Genomic DNA, 16,816 nt, shown 5'->3' with positions numbered 1-16,816 from the left:
TACCTCTTTCCAACTATACTATATATATTGATATATATATATAATATATAAGTGTAGTGTATATATAGTATTTATATATACTATATATATTATACTATATAGTGTGTGTGTGTATATTTATAGTATATAGTACATAAATATACTATATATATCTCCAACCCAACAACTATATTTAGGCTTGGGTATGTGCCTGATTCCACATCAGGACAGGAATACTCAACTGATCAAATCTAATTACATTCGCTTCCCAACTAAATTGTATATCACCTTCCCCTCTTGTGAGGGAAATGGCCCCTCCAGGGTCCTCAGCATCTGATTATTGCAAACCTAATTGATTTGTGACATTTCATTAATAAAGTTAACTAAAACTAATTATACATATTGAATAAAAGTTTCCTGTGAAATGAATTATTCTGTTTAGCTTAAGGGTTCTTAATTGTTAGAATGAATTGCTGAGGAGGATTGCAGCATTACTTTCTCTTGAGATCTATACATCTATATCTATATCTATATCACCAGTATGGATTGATAGATGTTTACATCATGGAAACTGAAAAAAGAGAAAAAAATTATTAAATATGAAGGTTAAAGATATCAAAGCATCCTCCTAAGGAGATAAAAATCACAAAACATGTTACATGTAGATCTCTCCATTTTAAGATGTCAAATTAGGTCTGTTACATTTGTCATATAAAGGAAGCTAAAATTATTTTAAATTTATTGACACATTATTTTATCCATAGTATAATTTTTCCTTCACTTAATTGGTTCATATTGTATTTCTCACTCTTTAATTCAGATGCTATGTGTCTAATTCATCGATCTAATTCAATCAAAATTCTAGCAGAAATCCAGAGGGAGCCTGTGCTAACTACTTCAATTGCTCCAAACCAAGCAGATGCATTGTGGGCCAATACTTCTCACAGGGCCATTTCCAACATTCCCTGTTTGTTCAGTTATGTATAGATAAATATGTTCTATGTAAAATGAAGATGAGCATTCATTAATGGTTTATAGTTGAATAAAATATGGCTGGGCCATTAGTGTTATAGAATAATCTTATATATCACATGAGAAGCTGTTGTCATCAATGACTCCAATTTGCATTGCTTTCATACTGCCAAAGCAGGCTGGATTTCCTTATTTGCACTGTTAAGAAGAAACTCAGTTTTTTCACCCTCCTGCTCTGTACACTGACTGCACTGGAGGGACCAAGAGGCAGCAAAATGCCCATCTTATTCTTCCTCTTTGGCCTGGAGCATCACTGAAGAGTCAAGGTTCAGACTCTAGGTCAAAAGACAGCCTTTACCCACTGCCTGGTTTTATCTACAGTGGCTTTGTTTGCTTTTTATGGTGGCCCATGCTGTGTGCAGAAGTATTTTGACTTTGCCTGGATAAGAGGAGGAGGAAGGCTGCTCTTAACTGGATTTTGGACTTGCCATATGACATTGTTCCTGTTGTCCCAGGGAAACCCTGGGATAGTCCAATGTTTTCTTCCAAATCTGGAACGATGCCAGAGACCTAGTTCCAGATAATTGGTTACCTTCAGTCAGGTCTGTACTGTACTATTATGTTACATTTCGGAGATATCTTGGATATTCCGGGAATTAAAAAAATGACTCATATATATTAAATTGTCTTAAGAGTCTTAAAAGGAATGACTAGTTAGTTGAAGGGAGAGGATGACAACACTTTTGGTACTAGTGAAAAGTTCTTCCTGCCAGCAAAACAGAACCTCTAAATTTAAAGGCTAATTCTCTGAGCTCTTTTAATGTTAAAAAAGTTAATAGTAATCCAGTTTAAATTAGAATTTCCTACATAGTTTTATGCTAAGCATATCTAGCTATATTACTTAAAGCTAGGAACAATGTTACTGTAGATAAACTGTGTGAATAATAGGTTATTTGACATAAACCCGTTATTCTACAAAGAAAGCTATTTTTTTGGTTTATTGAAAGAAAAAAAAAACTTCAAGTGGCTAACCTTTACACTGCCTTTTTTCATTGGTAAGACTCGGATTCATATTTAACAATTCCAAACTGGGTCCAAACTTCTGTTATCTGTGCTTTCCTTGAAAAATACTATTAAATGTGTAAAGAGAATATTGGCTGGATATTTATATGCCTTTTTCACTGCTAGTTATATAGCTATTTCAAATCCTTGATGCTTCAGTGACTCAAAGATAAATTTGTTTTTAATTTCTTGCTTAGTCCAGGAACCAAATTTAATTGAACTACTAGGTATAAGTGACTGGAAAGTACTCGAGATTGATGTTAAATAATGGGATCATATTAGTGGAAAAATGCTGACTAAGAAGTTTAAGAATACACTGTAAAAGGGAGCGATTATATTAATTAAAATTATAAACAAACTGTTGATGCATACAATTTGGAAATCCAAATGGAGCCTATTAATATATTACACATTTCCATTAAAAAAAGAGGAAAAGAAATAAATGATGTAATAGTTATTTTGCTTGGCTCTCCAATTGCTTAAAAAACATAAATCAGCTTTAGTTAAGTCAGTATAATTGAGACATCTATCATTGTAGGAAAAAGAAAATCTTACAGAATATAAAGAACAAAGAAAAAATATTGGCCTTTAAAAATGATCCTACATCTTTTCTAGTTTTGCTTAATTGAAGATGTCAGTGATTCAGGTGAAAAAGCCAACAACCACATATTAGCGTAACATAACAAAACTGTACCATTTTCACAATTTTTAAGGAAACAAAACCCTCTAACTTTAGAAGAGTAAATAAAATATTTAAATAAGTATTTAAGTAAAACATTTAATTCCACATATTTAATATGCAAACAAATAGGAAAGAGAAAAGGGGGCCTTTGAGAACTGTACACCAGATAACCTACAACCGAGAAAACTGGAATTTAAAAGACTATTTAAACATTTCCAAATAAGTATAAAAGAGCACAAAACTTTCTTACCAAATAGTAATGGAAGTCCACTGCATTATTAATAATTTGTTTACAACAGCACTGTCTAATAGAACTTTCCATAATGAGAGAAGTGTTCTATATCTGTGCTATTCAGTACAGTAGCCACTAACTACATGTGTCTATTGAGACTTTAAAATGTGGCTAGTACAACTGAGGAACTCAGTTTTTAATTTCATTTATTATAATTAATTTAAATAGCCCTACTCAGTTTTTAATTTCATTTATTATAATTAATTTAAATAGCCACATGGGCAAATGGTTATCATAGATTTTAAGCCACTGAATATGTTCTTTATTCTTTTATATATCGTAACCAGGTTTTCCCATTTATCATAATTAGATTCAACCTAAATATTTTTAGTTCTATAAAACAAGCTCTGAAATGTTGTTTACACATTACTAGTTTAAATCAATAAGAGATCAAAGTTCTGTAGTTGTAAGCTGGTGAAAGTTTTAAAGTGACAATACAAAGTTCAGAAGGCCCTTGGAAAACACTTTTTGTATGTCAATATAGTGACCATGGATTGCGTTGGGGCCTTGAAGATTTGTTCACAGGAAACCAAAGGCAAAGTTGCTAGTTAGTGGTAGGATTCGCATGGCATTAGTTCTTTAACAAAAAATAACTTCTTAGAATTAGGCATGTTTTGCTCATTCATCTGAAACTTAAAGGTTTGAAAAAGTTTAAAATTTTACACAATGTTTTTGTTCAGTGTTTTCTTATTTGTAAGCAAAAATGTCATAGTTATTTGGAAGGTTTTGCTACAAATGTGTGAATGTTCATCAGAAACTGAGGGGCTTCCAAAATACAGGAGAAGAGAGGCTGGTCTAAGAATCATTTCCAGCAGGAACCCCCATATTACTGTCCTGATTCTTCTGCTTTAACACTAATGGGGTATTACGAAGAGCTCCTCTGTTCAGTACTTTTAGGATGCAAAAGAAAGCTTCCAGTCTTGGTGTCTTCCTAACAGGGACATATATTTTAATGCACTTTTTCCAGAGCTGGATTTTTGCTGAAAACATGCACAGCTAAACTTCCTAAGTTTAACTACACCTCACAAAACAAAAACCCCTAAAGATTTCCAGTGGCAGAACTGTAGAATGTTACTATTTTTGTCTCCAAGATTAAAGCAGTCCTAAATAGTTTCCTAATAGCACTGTGAGTGCCTTCCAGCAAGTGTGTCCTACTTGTTAATCAAAAAGACTAATCACCTCTAACATATGTCTGCCCACCTACCACTTATCTTATCTACTTTCTATTTTGATAAAATGCAATCACAACATATTCGGAAAGAGACAAGCTACTCTTTTCATTCTCCTTGGAGGAACTAGGGAATGTCTCCCCTGTTAACTTCAGAAGCCGAAGGCTTGTTCTTTGAGCTTGAGTTTATGTCAGGAGAAAAAAATTCCCTCTAGCTGGGTAAATCCAGGAGTCTTTTTATGAAAAATATCATACAGGTCTATGTGATAGGAATTAGACCGAAAGAGTAGTCCCCCAGCTGCCCTCTGAGTGTAATGCCCTGCTGTGTGACTCAACGGGACTCAGTCTGCCAGGGGGTTAAACTGCATGGGAATTAAAGGGTACCTCTATATCCAATTTCAGAGCCCCTTTTCCTATATCTTATTGGAGTAAGGGAGGCTTTTGTAAGAATGAGACTCTGAGACATTCCAGTTTCTGAAGGTGTGCAGGTCGTTTCAAAGTTTATGGTCTTAGACGTATGCCTCTGAAAGTGAGTGCTGGGGCATCACAGAGCCCCAATTCCCCATTTGGTGGCTGATAAGAGAGCAGTCATTTCTCTCCTGGCCCTCCTAAAGCCCTACATAGCATGGAAAGTGCTACTCAAAGCAATCACCTATGACCACAAGGAGATCCTCGCCAAGGGGTGGCACATCTCTCACATGGTTTATCATCAATACATGAATATCTTGGTAATTCTGACACTATATTGAAGATCATATCAATATATATGTTCTTGAGCTGTGTATTGGAAGGGATGGGGTAAGACTGGAACTTCATTCTTTTCTGCTTCCTCTGTTTCTGTCACCTGACAATGGCATAGGTGGCTTTTTGTGCTACCTTCACTGTTGACATGTTAGAGAAAATTACTGACAGATACAGTGTTATAGGTGTAAAGCATTTACCTGGATGCAGACCTTCTGGGATGGCTTCAGTGACTTATTTAGATAAAACCTCAGCCATTGCAGACCAATTTATCATGTATCAAATCTGGAAAGAAAAAAAAAGATTAATGTGAGTCACTGAATATGGTCAGATTTTAATTTTCTAATTTATAAAATAAGCTGCAACACTACATCTTAAGAATGTTTTTGAAAGGAATGAAGCCATCTGGTCCACTTCAAGAACATATTTTTCCTTATACAGACTTGGGCTCTACTGAGTGGCTGTCTGTCATGGGACCTCATCCTCTTCCTATGTATAGTCAACATCTTCCTTCACACCTTTGTAGATAAACACAAGAGAAGGAGAAAAAGAATGTTTTGGGGTTAAAAATAGTGCAATCTTCTAAGGCACTTCTGTAGACATAACTACAAAATATAAGAAATATCCTAATAGATTAGATTTTTACTTGTGAATTTACAGTTAAACTTTGATATATGAGTCTAAAGCTTATACAAGTGTTATTATACCATACCACTTTTTAAAAGTTTTTTTTCAGTCTTAATTTTTCATAGAAGTAATATATGCATGTGGTATAAGTGTTAAATTACAGAAACGTATAAAACAAAAGTATGTCTCTTAACGCTCTGTCTCTCCAGATCTACTTCCCAGAGATACTACTAATAGTTTCTTATGTACCCTTTTAGGACTTTAAAAAATCTATACAACCATAATCCGAAAAGAAACATGTACCATAATGTTTATTGCAGCACTATTTACAATAGCCAGGACATGGAAGCAACCTAAATGCCCATCAACACATGAATAGATAAAGAAGATGTGGCATATATATACAATGGAATATTACTCAGCTATAAAAAGGGATGAGATGGAGCTATATGTAATGAGGTGGATAGACCTAGAGTCTGTCATACAGAGTGAAGTAAGTCAGAAAGAGAAAGACAAATATTGTATGCTAACTCACATATACGGAATCTAAAAATGGTACTGATGAACTCAGTGATAAGACAAGAACAAGGATGCAGATACAGGGAATAGACTGGAGAACTCGAGGTTTGGGGGGGCGGGGGGTGAAGGGGAAGCTGAGATGAAGTGAGAGAGTAGCATAGACATATATATACTACCAAGTGTAAAATAGATAGCCAGTGGGAAGTTGCTGTATAACAAAGGGAGTTCAACTCGAGGATGGATGATGCCTTAGAGGACTGGGACAGGGAGGGTGGGGGGGAGTCAAGGGAGGGAGGGAATACAGGGATATGTGTATTAAAAACAGATGACTGAACTTGGTGTACCCCCCCAAAAATAATAAATAAATAAATTTAAAAAAAATCTATACATGTGCATATAAATGTGTATATCCATGTTTTTTCATGTTATACATTATATTTTCTGTGTTTTGCTTTCTTTTTTTTTTTAAACTTAATATGGCTAGCAGAACTTTTTACATCAGAGTACATAAATCTGTCTCATTTTGACAGCTATATAGTATTCCATTCATTGCATTGAAATATGATAATTTATTTAACCAGCCCCTATTATGGGCTGTAAGGTTTCAATGTAAGGTTTTTTGTTTTCAATTTCCCTTTTTTGGATGCTTAAAAAAAGCCCCTATGATCATATTTATACATATGCATTTTTGTACTTACATGATTATATCGGTAGAATAAGTTCCAAACATAACTGTTGATGCAAATTATTTATACGCTCTAAGTTTTTGAAAGATACTTACAAAATGTCCCCTGTAAAGGTTACATGAATTTATGGTGCCAAAAATCTGGCTTGTATCAAATATTAAATTTTTTTCTCAGTCTGGTAAGTGAGAAGTATGTATTTGTTTTGGTTTGCATTTTTTTTTTTTTAGTTATGAATGAGGTTGAGCTTCTCTCTTCTTATTTTTTGTAGTTATTTTTCTATTAGTTTGCTCAGTCATGGCCTTTGCTCATTTTTCCATTGGGTTGTTCATTGTTTCTTATTTTAAAGAGCTCATGTTGAAAACTGGCATTTTACATGTAATGTGTAGCAAAAAGCTTTCCCAAGTTCCTGTTTATCATTTGACTTTGTTTATGGTTCTTTTTAATATGTAACCATTAACATTTTTTTTATGTGGCCAAAGTTAGCAATATTTTTCATCATGGATTTGGGGATATTTTTAAGTAAGAAATTTTTTAAAGTTAAAGAGTTACTCAAGAAGACTGTGTAGAGGTTGCTTTTTTTTTATGAAAAAAAAAAAAAAAAACAATGTAAACCAGCTTTACTATCACATTGTGATACAGGAGAATTTGGGCATTATAACGATCTATTTTTATCCCAATTTTTTGTTGGTTTTGTTATTATAGCAAAGATTTTCCCATTAGATGATTTTTCCTATAAAATACCACTCTGGTATAAAATCTGTGGACTCTTGTAAGGCTCTAGTGTACCTCAGGGAAGAAAATAGAGACAGGGCTGCTTGCTAGTATTATTCTCTAGAGGGTTAATCATAGTTGTCTACAATCTGAAATCTAGAGTGAGTTAGAAGGAAAGGAAAAGAAATTCCAAGATAAACAGAAAGTATGAAGTATAATAAAGGAAATTTTGAAAGCACATGCAAAAATAAAGGGGCAAAGAAAAAAAGTAACCTTTGATCTTAGCCTTGATCTTAATAATCCTCAAAAGCTTTTAAGATTTGTTATATATTTTTCCTAGTGTTTCTTATCTGTTCTGCAAATATGCAGGCATTTAAAAAATATATCAGTGATTTTACTCACAAATCACTGCTAATATAACTGAACTATTTTCATTAGAATACCAATGACCCAAATAAGACTGTAATGGCACCTTGACAAGAATCTATCAAACACATATACACACACAGGCTCTCACTCGATTTATGTTTTATACATTGTTTTATACATTATATTTTATACATCACTTGTGATTATCTTTCCTTGTCACTAAATATTTTAAAATATATTTATATAAAAATACAATGACTATTTAATATTCCATCATATGGCATAATGGCAAATTTAAAAGAGTAGATGTGTATTTCTCTCAAAAATCCATTCTGTTAACCCAGTAGATCAAACGCTGGGACACATTCAGGAAATCATTACGTAGGAATGACATCAGATTCTTTTCCATTCCTGATAAAGTGGGAGCAATTAACTGTGTGAAGGTTAAGTGCTGGAAGACATCATGGTACAATGTGTTTTATGTGAAATGACATCATTTGAATGGAAAGAGAATTAGATTATTAAAGCTGGGTAAATGGAACACTGTTGTTCTAGAGGCATCTCACATAATTTAGAAGCATGTAGGATGCATTTGAATTGTGTAACAAGAAAAGTTTGGGTCAAAAAGTGAAGAAACATGTATGTGATGATAAAATTGTAAACACATGAAGTTTACTAGAAGAAATGCTGTGAGATTTTTCTTTCAATTTATTTAGGAATAAACCTGACACAGATTAAATTCAGCCATAGTCACAGATATTTGGGTTTAGTGAGACCAGCAGGACTGTAAAGGGTCATAAGAGACTTGCTAGTACTTTATTGTTTATTAGCACTAAGAAACTCTACCTGCTAATATGCAGGATGTCTCCTGGGCACGAGTTCCCTTGCTACTTGGCTTTAAGGCATCTCTGGGTTGACTTTGCCCTCAGCCATGACTTACAAGTTCGACACTGTACTATTAGTGCTTCCGAAAGTTCTAGATCTAAGCAGCTGGTGAAATTCTGTCTCCCAAGGATGTCCCTTTATCACGGAGAAAATCCCATTGACATACCTCTCCTCTCAAACATGATCACAAGGAGCCCAGGCTCACCTCAGTCTTTTGACCAATATCAATGAGCCCCTGTCAAAACAATAGACATTTGACTGGATCCAACTGACAACTCTCAGAGAATCCACATGCTTTGGGAGAAATCTTTCAGAGACTAGGTCATTTGGTGAGTCACTGGCTTAAAAAAAGTCACCTTTGCTTGTAGACTGACTGATTAGTAACTATAATTCAACTAAAGTTTTGTAAACCATGCTTATAGATAAATGTTTATATTAAAAGCTGAAAGAGTGATATATAATTTGAGTTAGAAAGCTGAACAGTTTATATATATAGGAAATGGCTTGTTCAATTTGAGAGAACTTTTTAGAAAAAAGTTTATCAGAACACCAAAAGGTTAAAAAAAAAAGTAAGTTTCAGGTAAGTTATGGGAAAAAGTAGAGATATCAAACCTTAAGTTTTAAATAATGGTCTAGTTTTCATATTTATTTCCAACTAAAGAAATTTCTAGAATTTTTCATTATTGCAGTTAAAGGTAAGGTAATAGGCAAATATTACAATCCAAATGGAATAGATCTGGTTTTTTCTCTATAAGGGAAACAGAACTTAATTTCCAATTATTACTGTAGATAAATCCTCAAATAATTAACTGGCCTTAAAAAGCAAGCACCATAGTGTAGAGCAGACAGTGTAGGTGGCAGCTCAGAGCAGAGGAATCAAAATTTGTGTTTAAATCTTGACTCTACCAGTTATGACATTTGGGTAAGCTACTTATCTCATTATTGCTTAGTATCCCAATCTATAAAATGGAGATTAGGCTGTGACTATTACATAGGGATATTGTGAGGATTAAATAAAACACAACATTTAAAGGCTGAACATTGTGTGGCACGTTATATGTGCTCAATAAATGTCAGCTTTATTAAAAATGTTAGTTTATTAAAAAGCCGAGAAAATAACCTCTAGGTAATCATTCTGAACAAGCCAGAGGTACTGTCCACTTGTGCTCCTCCAGCTTTAATGTGCATTTGAATCACGTGGGGATCTTGTTAAAATGCAGATTCTAATTCAGTGGATCTGGGCGGGGTCTGAAAGTCTGCATTTCTAGTAAGCTTCGAGGTGATGCCCAGGATGCTAGTCTCTGGACCTTGACAGTTGAGGTAATAATGCATGATTGGTTCTAATCTGTAACAGATATGGTGGTTCTCAATAGAGGGAAATGGGGCAAGGAGGAAAAAGGGAAGTGCAGACAATATGTACAGATCTGAAATGCTCCCCAAGTGACTGTCATATGCTTGCCTCTCTGCTCTTTAACACCTGAAGAACCACTGGTTTGATGTTTCAAACTTTTATTCTTTTTCGTGTCTCCTTTTCTTACTCTTTTCTCTGCCTTGCCCTTGTCATTACAGTTTTAGATGAAAAAAAAATGGTATTAGTACCTAGTTCCTCTTTTAGTAAGACTAAAGCATCAGTTTTAAGTCATTTTATTGTGTGTAATAGGAAATGGTTTCTCTCTAATATTTCTCTTCTACAATATAAGGATCTGAAAATGTATTTAATGTATTTTATAGCTGTAGTCAAAAAACAAACAAACAGGCACGAAAGTGACTTGTGGAGCATTTCATAACAGAATACAAGGATGCAACTGGGTGTGGTGCATACTATCAAAGGAGTTATAACCCCATGGGGAAAGGGAAGTTGTAGTGGTTATTATGGAAGGGGCCAGAATCAAACAATGTAACCACAGTAGACATTCCACCTGATCTGAAAATAGGAGGAAGGAGGGTTGTTTTTAAGTGGATTCCCACCCCAGTGGCATTGAGATGATTAGAGAGACCCATATCTAAATATGTACTTAGCTTGACCAACATCTCTCTAGGGCAAAGACCATTTTTACACTTTCATGTGTCCTCAGGGCTTAATATCACTCAGATCCATTGCATTCCCTCTGTAAGTATCTTCTGCTATTCTTGATATATTTCATAGATATAATTATTCATTTTCCAAGGTAGATAAGACGAGTGCTGATTAACATAAAATGGGAAATAGCTAACGAATACTTAGAGAGGAAATTAGCAATCATTAACTCCCTTTAAAAGTGCAGAACCAAATGTATATTCTCCACTATTCTTACTCTGAAGTTAACTAGTCAAAGCACTTTAATTCATTGATCTGAATGAGCTTGTAACATCATTTGATGAAGAACAAAGCAGCTTATGTGTATATAAAATGAGCAAGAAATCCCATAAAAGTTGACCCAAACTGAATGATTATTAATTCTATGATTTTAAATTTTAAGGACACCTAGAATTGGGACTTGGAATGTGAAGGCACAATGGGATTATGAAAAATGAAGCATACCTATTTCTTACACATTTTTCCAACTTGTGTTAGAAAAGTATTAAATATGAGATTGGCAAAACAATTTAAAATATGCTTGAATATGGGAAGAAAAATCAAACAATAACTGGCAGATTCTAGACACATTTCTACGTAAGACATTTAGATGATGCACCTAGTTAGGAACCAAACAAACAAAAACAAACTCTTCTAAACTGAGCTATAAAAATAATGCATCAATGGTATAATGTAGTTGCATAGCATTTACAATGTATAGTGCATTGTTAGTAAAATATTTTGAAAGAAATTTTGGTTTTCATATTCAAGGGAATTTTTTCCCCCTGTGATCATTTGCTATGAAGAGAAAGAATCAAAATCAGATAGAGGAACTTTTACTGTTAATACAACCACAAAGATTCACTTATCATTTTTATGATTGTTCTAAATATGTATTTTGTTTTCTAATTGTCGAATTTATCATTAAAGTAACCGCCAACTAACAAAACATCTGAAAAATTTATAGGTCTTTAGATGTTTTTTTGCTGTGATTTATTTTAGATGTATTTTAGATCTTTAATAGGATAATGGTAGTCATTTCCCAAATCATTTGAATATTACCTTAAATCCCTATAGATACTCCTAGATTTAAGATGGCTTTGTGTATTGTCATCGAAAAGTTGATTTTTAGTAGCTTATATTCACATCATGATTAAAAATAGAGAATGTAAAGTAATAGCTAAATTTAGGCTGGAAATGGAACAAAATTTACTTTTGTTTATAGGAGCTTTAGTATTTTTTTTTTTTTTTACATTTATCTATCACGTTTATTTTTTTTTATTTTATTTTTTTTGGGGGGGTACACCAGGTTCAATCATCTGTTTTTATACACATATCCCCGTATTCCCTCCCTTCCTTGACTCCCCCCCCTCGAGTCCCCCCCACCCTCCCTGCCCCATAGTATACTGTTTTAATAAACACTTCTGTGAAAAGAAACACAAACTATGTAATCCAATGACTTCAGGCAATGTTGAAAGAGAAACCTTATAAACATTTTGAAGAAAATAATAGTACTTTCCAGTGGTGACAGGTTAAAAAGCTTATTTTTCTACTTTGCTAGATAACATGGGAGAAAAGTGTTCCTAACCCAGCCCTGGATACTTTGTTATATTTTGTTGTTCTGACTCTATATTTGTTTATCGCCATAGCCTGTCTTCAAGACAGCTTTTTAATTTTCACAACACTTGGATTTACTTCAAACTTCTAAATAAAATTCTTAGTTCGCCAGCCTACTTGGGAGGCTCTCTGGCATTGCTCAGTCATGTCTGAGCAGGAAAAAGACTAAGTAAACTAGTGAGCATGGGGCTAAAGACTGGGAGCCTGCATCAGGCAGCCAAAACATCTAAGTGTGAGGGGACCTGATCTTGGTCCCTGTAACAGATTTGAGAGCAAAATACAGCAACTGTCAGCTGCGTAAAAGGGACACTGTGACAGCACAGACAAAACTCTAGGAGACGTGCATCATGCCTTTAAACTGTGAGTTTCAAACTCCTTCTCAGCTAAGTATTTTGCCTGGGCTTTAGGTAAGGAGCAGATTAAATTTTCTATCATTTTCCCGCTAGCACAGGGCAAGCAATTAGTCATAGTAACAGCAGCGGTAATAAGCAGCAGCAGCAGCAAAACAACCCCCAGTAATACACAGGTACACACACAACTCTCACCCAAAGCAGGAAAGGGAAGAACAAAGAAGTAAGAAACCTGAACAATGCGCAAAGTCACAACTTGAGCACTGAGGCAGGGCAGGAGAGGGACAGAGATTTAAGCTCAGCGCTCTTGGGATGCAGAGCATTGCCAAAGCAACAGTGACTGAAGGACACTTTATAAAACTCAAGGAAGACACGTCTACCTTTGGCATCAGTGGAAGAAAACCAGTTTTTTTCTGAGTTGGGTGATGGAGCAGTTGATTCAGTTTAAGATTAAAGAAGAACCTAGCTAGAAATCAAGGCCTCATGATAGGCACAAAGAACAATGAAGTCAGGGAAAAAAAGGGGGAAATAGAGTAGATAACAGAATTGACACTAATCATGAAACATTAGCAAATGTTGAGATCTAGCAATTTGGGGCCACTCTCTGAGCCTTAAGCCAGGTGGTAGGAACTGCCAACTGTAATTTGTGGGAGGACACTTGGACCTAATGATTTTCCAGAGCAGATAATTTACCAGGGGAGCTATTTAGACAGATTGGAGGACCACAAACATGGGCTAAAAGGGTAATTATTTTAGAGTTTTATTTTTTGAAGCAATAACTATGAAACAAAAGCAATCAAGGAATTTTATCACTGGAGGGAAACTTACAGGCAGGGACTTGAGGTTCAGAGTTGTGAAATAACAGCACATGGCCAGTTAAGTGGGAGTCTCCATTCCCAGCGCTCTGTGCTTCCCTGCTCCTGTGCTATCTTCCAGAAGGGTGGTGGAATCCACCACAGCCTGAGGAAAGATTATCCACATGGTGGGGCCTTTAGAGCTAGGGAAACACTGCAGGGGACAAGGGAAAGAGGCAGTTGCCTTTTTCGAGAAGACTTATGAAGGTGTTACAACTTATGCTAAGGAGAATGAACCTTGGGGACCCAGGATCCTTGGGTGGTAGCTACCAAGAGAATCACGTTGGGGATGAGGCAGCTTTAAGAGGAGATATAAGTTGCTCAAAAAAGTTATAAACCTGAGCAGCAGGGTGCCAGATTTCCTCCTTGCCCCATTATTAGTTTCTCTTCCAGGAATGACACCAGAAGTAAATGCAGCCAGGTCGAAAATGTAATCCCAGGGGAAAGTGAGCACCCAAACTTTCACCAAGAAGAAAGGATGCCAGAGGGCCACTAGTGGGTCTTTGATTCTTAATGAAGCCATCAGCAAACACAGATTAGGTAAAGAGGCTCCAGAAGGGTTCCATAGCCAGGTCTCTAATGGCTGCCCAAAGTCAGGGCAGGAGATGCTTCTGGTGACAAAAGCATCTGGCACTGTGGAGAGATTGCGCTGGACATTTAAGAGAACTGGAGAGCGGGGTGCTACGTAGAGGAGTGCATGAAGCGAAGGGGCCACTAAGCAAGACTTTTTATTCAGTCTTGGTAGCAGAAGAACTTCTCCTAAAATCCCTCCCAGTTACAATCTTGCCCTAGCCAAGGCTGTGCGGACTGGGGTGTGGAGAAGCCCCAGTTTTTCCCCTCCCCAGTTAATTAGATGTGGGCGCGGCAGCCCGTGCCAAGGACCGACCGATATGGTTTGCAGAGAGGTGTGTGGGGGAGGTGAGCCTTGCTGGTGCGTGGCCTGGGGAGGCAGAGTGTGGGGACACTCAACTTCAATTTTAGAAGTGGCACAACTTTTAGATGGACGCCTCGTGGAGTCGTGCAGTCAGGTCACAGTTAAAAGACAAGTTAGCTAAAAGCCTCGGGGAAAAAGTTTACTTGGTTGCATCCCATTTCTGCAGATTCCTTGCTTGTACTCGATAGAATTTGGTCAAATCGGAATGAAATTTCTGGGGCATGCGGCAAACAAGCTCAAATTGTTTCTTCCCAAGTCAGATGTCCCTCATCTGATTTGGGGAAGGGACTCCAGCTCCTGGTGGGCGCCGGCTGGAATTAAGCTCGCTCTCGCCTTCGTCCCCGGGAGCCTCCCGACACAGCGCCCGCAGTTGACACTTTGGCATGAAACTGACCACCCCAGCCCCCAAGCCTGGCGGGGCAGTCCGCGCCACTCACCCCCACTCGGCACGCTGCGCCCACGTCTGGCCGAGCTGGCGGCGCTGGTGTGGGGTGCGCCCTCACTCCCGGGGTCTGGCCGGGTTCCTCCCCATGAGTCGCCGCCGCGGCCGGCAGAGCTGCTCGTCGTGTGTCCGCCCAGGCGCTCAGTCGTCCACTGCCTGGGGCCCTGGGCTGACAGGGGCTGGAATCATCCTCTAAGAGGCAGCTCCAAATTTATAGCGAGGGGCGTTGCTGCTTTGAGGGTTCCAGGGGCGAGGCCGTGTTTTGCACTCCCTCCGCCTACGCCCCGCCTGAGAGACCCTCTCGGCCCAACCCCCTTTCCTCTCCAGATGCTGACGGAAGCGGGATGATGCCACAGTCATCCCTAGTGTCACTTATCAGATCTGCAAGTACCTGGCCCAGAACCCAGGATCTGGGGAGGGAGTGGAGAAAAGGAAGAGAGCTGGGGTTGCAGGAGCAGCCATTCACACCTAAGTCGATGCTCCTCTTCTTCTTCTTTTTTAACTTGGAAAACTTTTAAGGACAAATTAGGGGACTTCTTTCTCTTCCCAGGGAGTAACTCAAACTTTGACAATACCATTGTGGATCATAGATGTATGCTATAGATTAATCTCAGGGTTGTTACAGAGTGAAAAGATGGACATTCATTTCCTCCTGTGGGACATGCTATAGGAGTTGCATTTTTTTAAATACAAAAATAGAAGAAGTTAAAAAAAATTTAAGGAAGAATTAATATAAATTCTTTATAAATTCTTCCAAAAAACAAAAGAAGGAGTGTCACTTCCCAACTCTCACAATGAGGCCAGTATCACCCTTATTCCAAAACCAGATGAGACATCAGGAGAAAAGAAAACCACAAATCTCCCATATGAATGTAGATAAAAATCCTCAGCAAAATATTAGGAAATCAAATCCAGTAACATATTAAAAGGATTATACACTATGACCAAGTGAGATTTATCCCAGAAATGCAAGATTAGTTTACCAAAAATCAATTGATATAATAATATTCCATATTCATAAAGGACAAAAAAACCACAGGATCATCTTAATAAATCAGAAAAGCATTTAACAAAATCTAGCTCTTTTTCATGTTAAAATCATCCAGCAAACTAGGAATAGAAAGGAACTTCTTCAAATTGTAAAGTCTACCTGTGAAAACTCACTAACATCATACTTAATGTTGAAAAATAATGTTTCTGCATCTAAGATGAGGAAAAAGACAAAGTTCTTTGCCTTCAACACTTCTATCAAACGTTGTACTAGAGGTTCTAGCTAGGGCAATTGGGCAAGAAAAAGAAATGAAAGGCATCCAGATTAGAAAGGAAGTGAAACTATTTTTCTGTGCAGATGATGTGATCTTGTCTTTAGAAAATCCTGAGAAATCAATTAAAAAGCTATTAGTGCTAATAAATGAGTTCAGAAAGGCTTCATGGTACAAGAACAGTATACAAAATCAGTTGTATTTCTTTTTTTAAAAAATAAATGTATTATTTATTTATTGGCTGCATTGGGTCGTCATTGCTGTGCGTGGGCTTTCTGTAATTGCAGGTGAGCAGGGGCTACTCTGTTGTGGTGTACGGGCTTCTCATTGTGCTGGCTTCTCTTGTTGTGGAGCACAGGCTCAAGGCTCATGGACTTCAGTAGCTGTGGCACAGGGGCTTAGTTGCTCTGGGGCATGTGGGATCCTCCCGGACCAGAGATTGAACTCATGTCCCCTGCGTTGGCAGGTGGATTGTTAACCCCTTCGCTACCAGGGAACTGCCAAATCAGTTGTATTTCTATACATCAGCAATGAGCAATCCAAAAATGAATTAAGAAAAAACTGCATTTACCACAGATCAAAAATATTAAAATACTTAGGAATAAACT

The 16,816-nt window shown here is 36.9% G+C and overlaps 1 protein-coding gene across 3 annotated transcripts in view; it reads right to left on the bottom strand.

Annotated features, from left to right (window-relative positions):
- AGTR1 (angiotensin II receptor type 1) overlaps positions 1-15,195 on the bottom strand; it is a 51,684-nt gene extending 36,489 nt beyond the window's left edge. For 2 of the 3 annotated variants that reach the window (XM_057740153.1, XM_057740152.1), the window contains exons 1-2: positions 14,942-15,195; positions 5,097-5,181 (exon numbers count right to left, since the gene is read on the bottom strand). The gene's annotated coding sequence lies outside the window, so the exon portion shown is untranslated. The remainder of the gene's footprint in view (positions 1-5,096; positions 5,182-14,941) is intronic. The other variant, XM_057740154.1, reaches the window with a different exon arrangement.
- Positions 15,196-16,816: the final 1,621 nt, after the last annotated feature.

This window comes from Hippopotamus amphibius, chromosome 6, assembly GCF_030028045.1.
Source record: "Hippopotamus amphibius kiboko isolate mHipAmp2 chromosome 6, mHipAmp2.hap2, whole genome shotgun sequence".
NCBI classification, from domain to species: domain Eukaryota; kingdom Metazoa; phylum Chordata; class Mammalia; order Artiodactyla; family Hippopotamidae; genus Hippopotamus; species Hippopotamus amphibius.
Note: the sequence above shows the minus strand (reverse complement) of the source record. Positions and strands in the feature narration are given on the sequence as shown.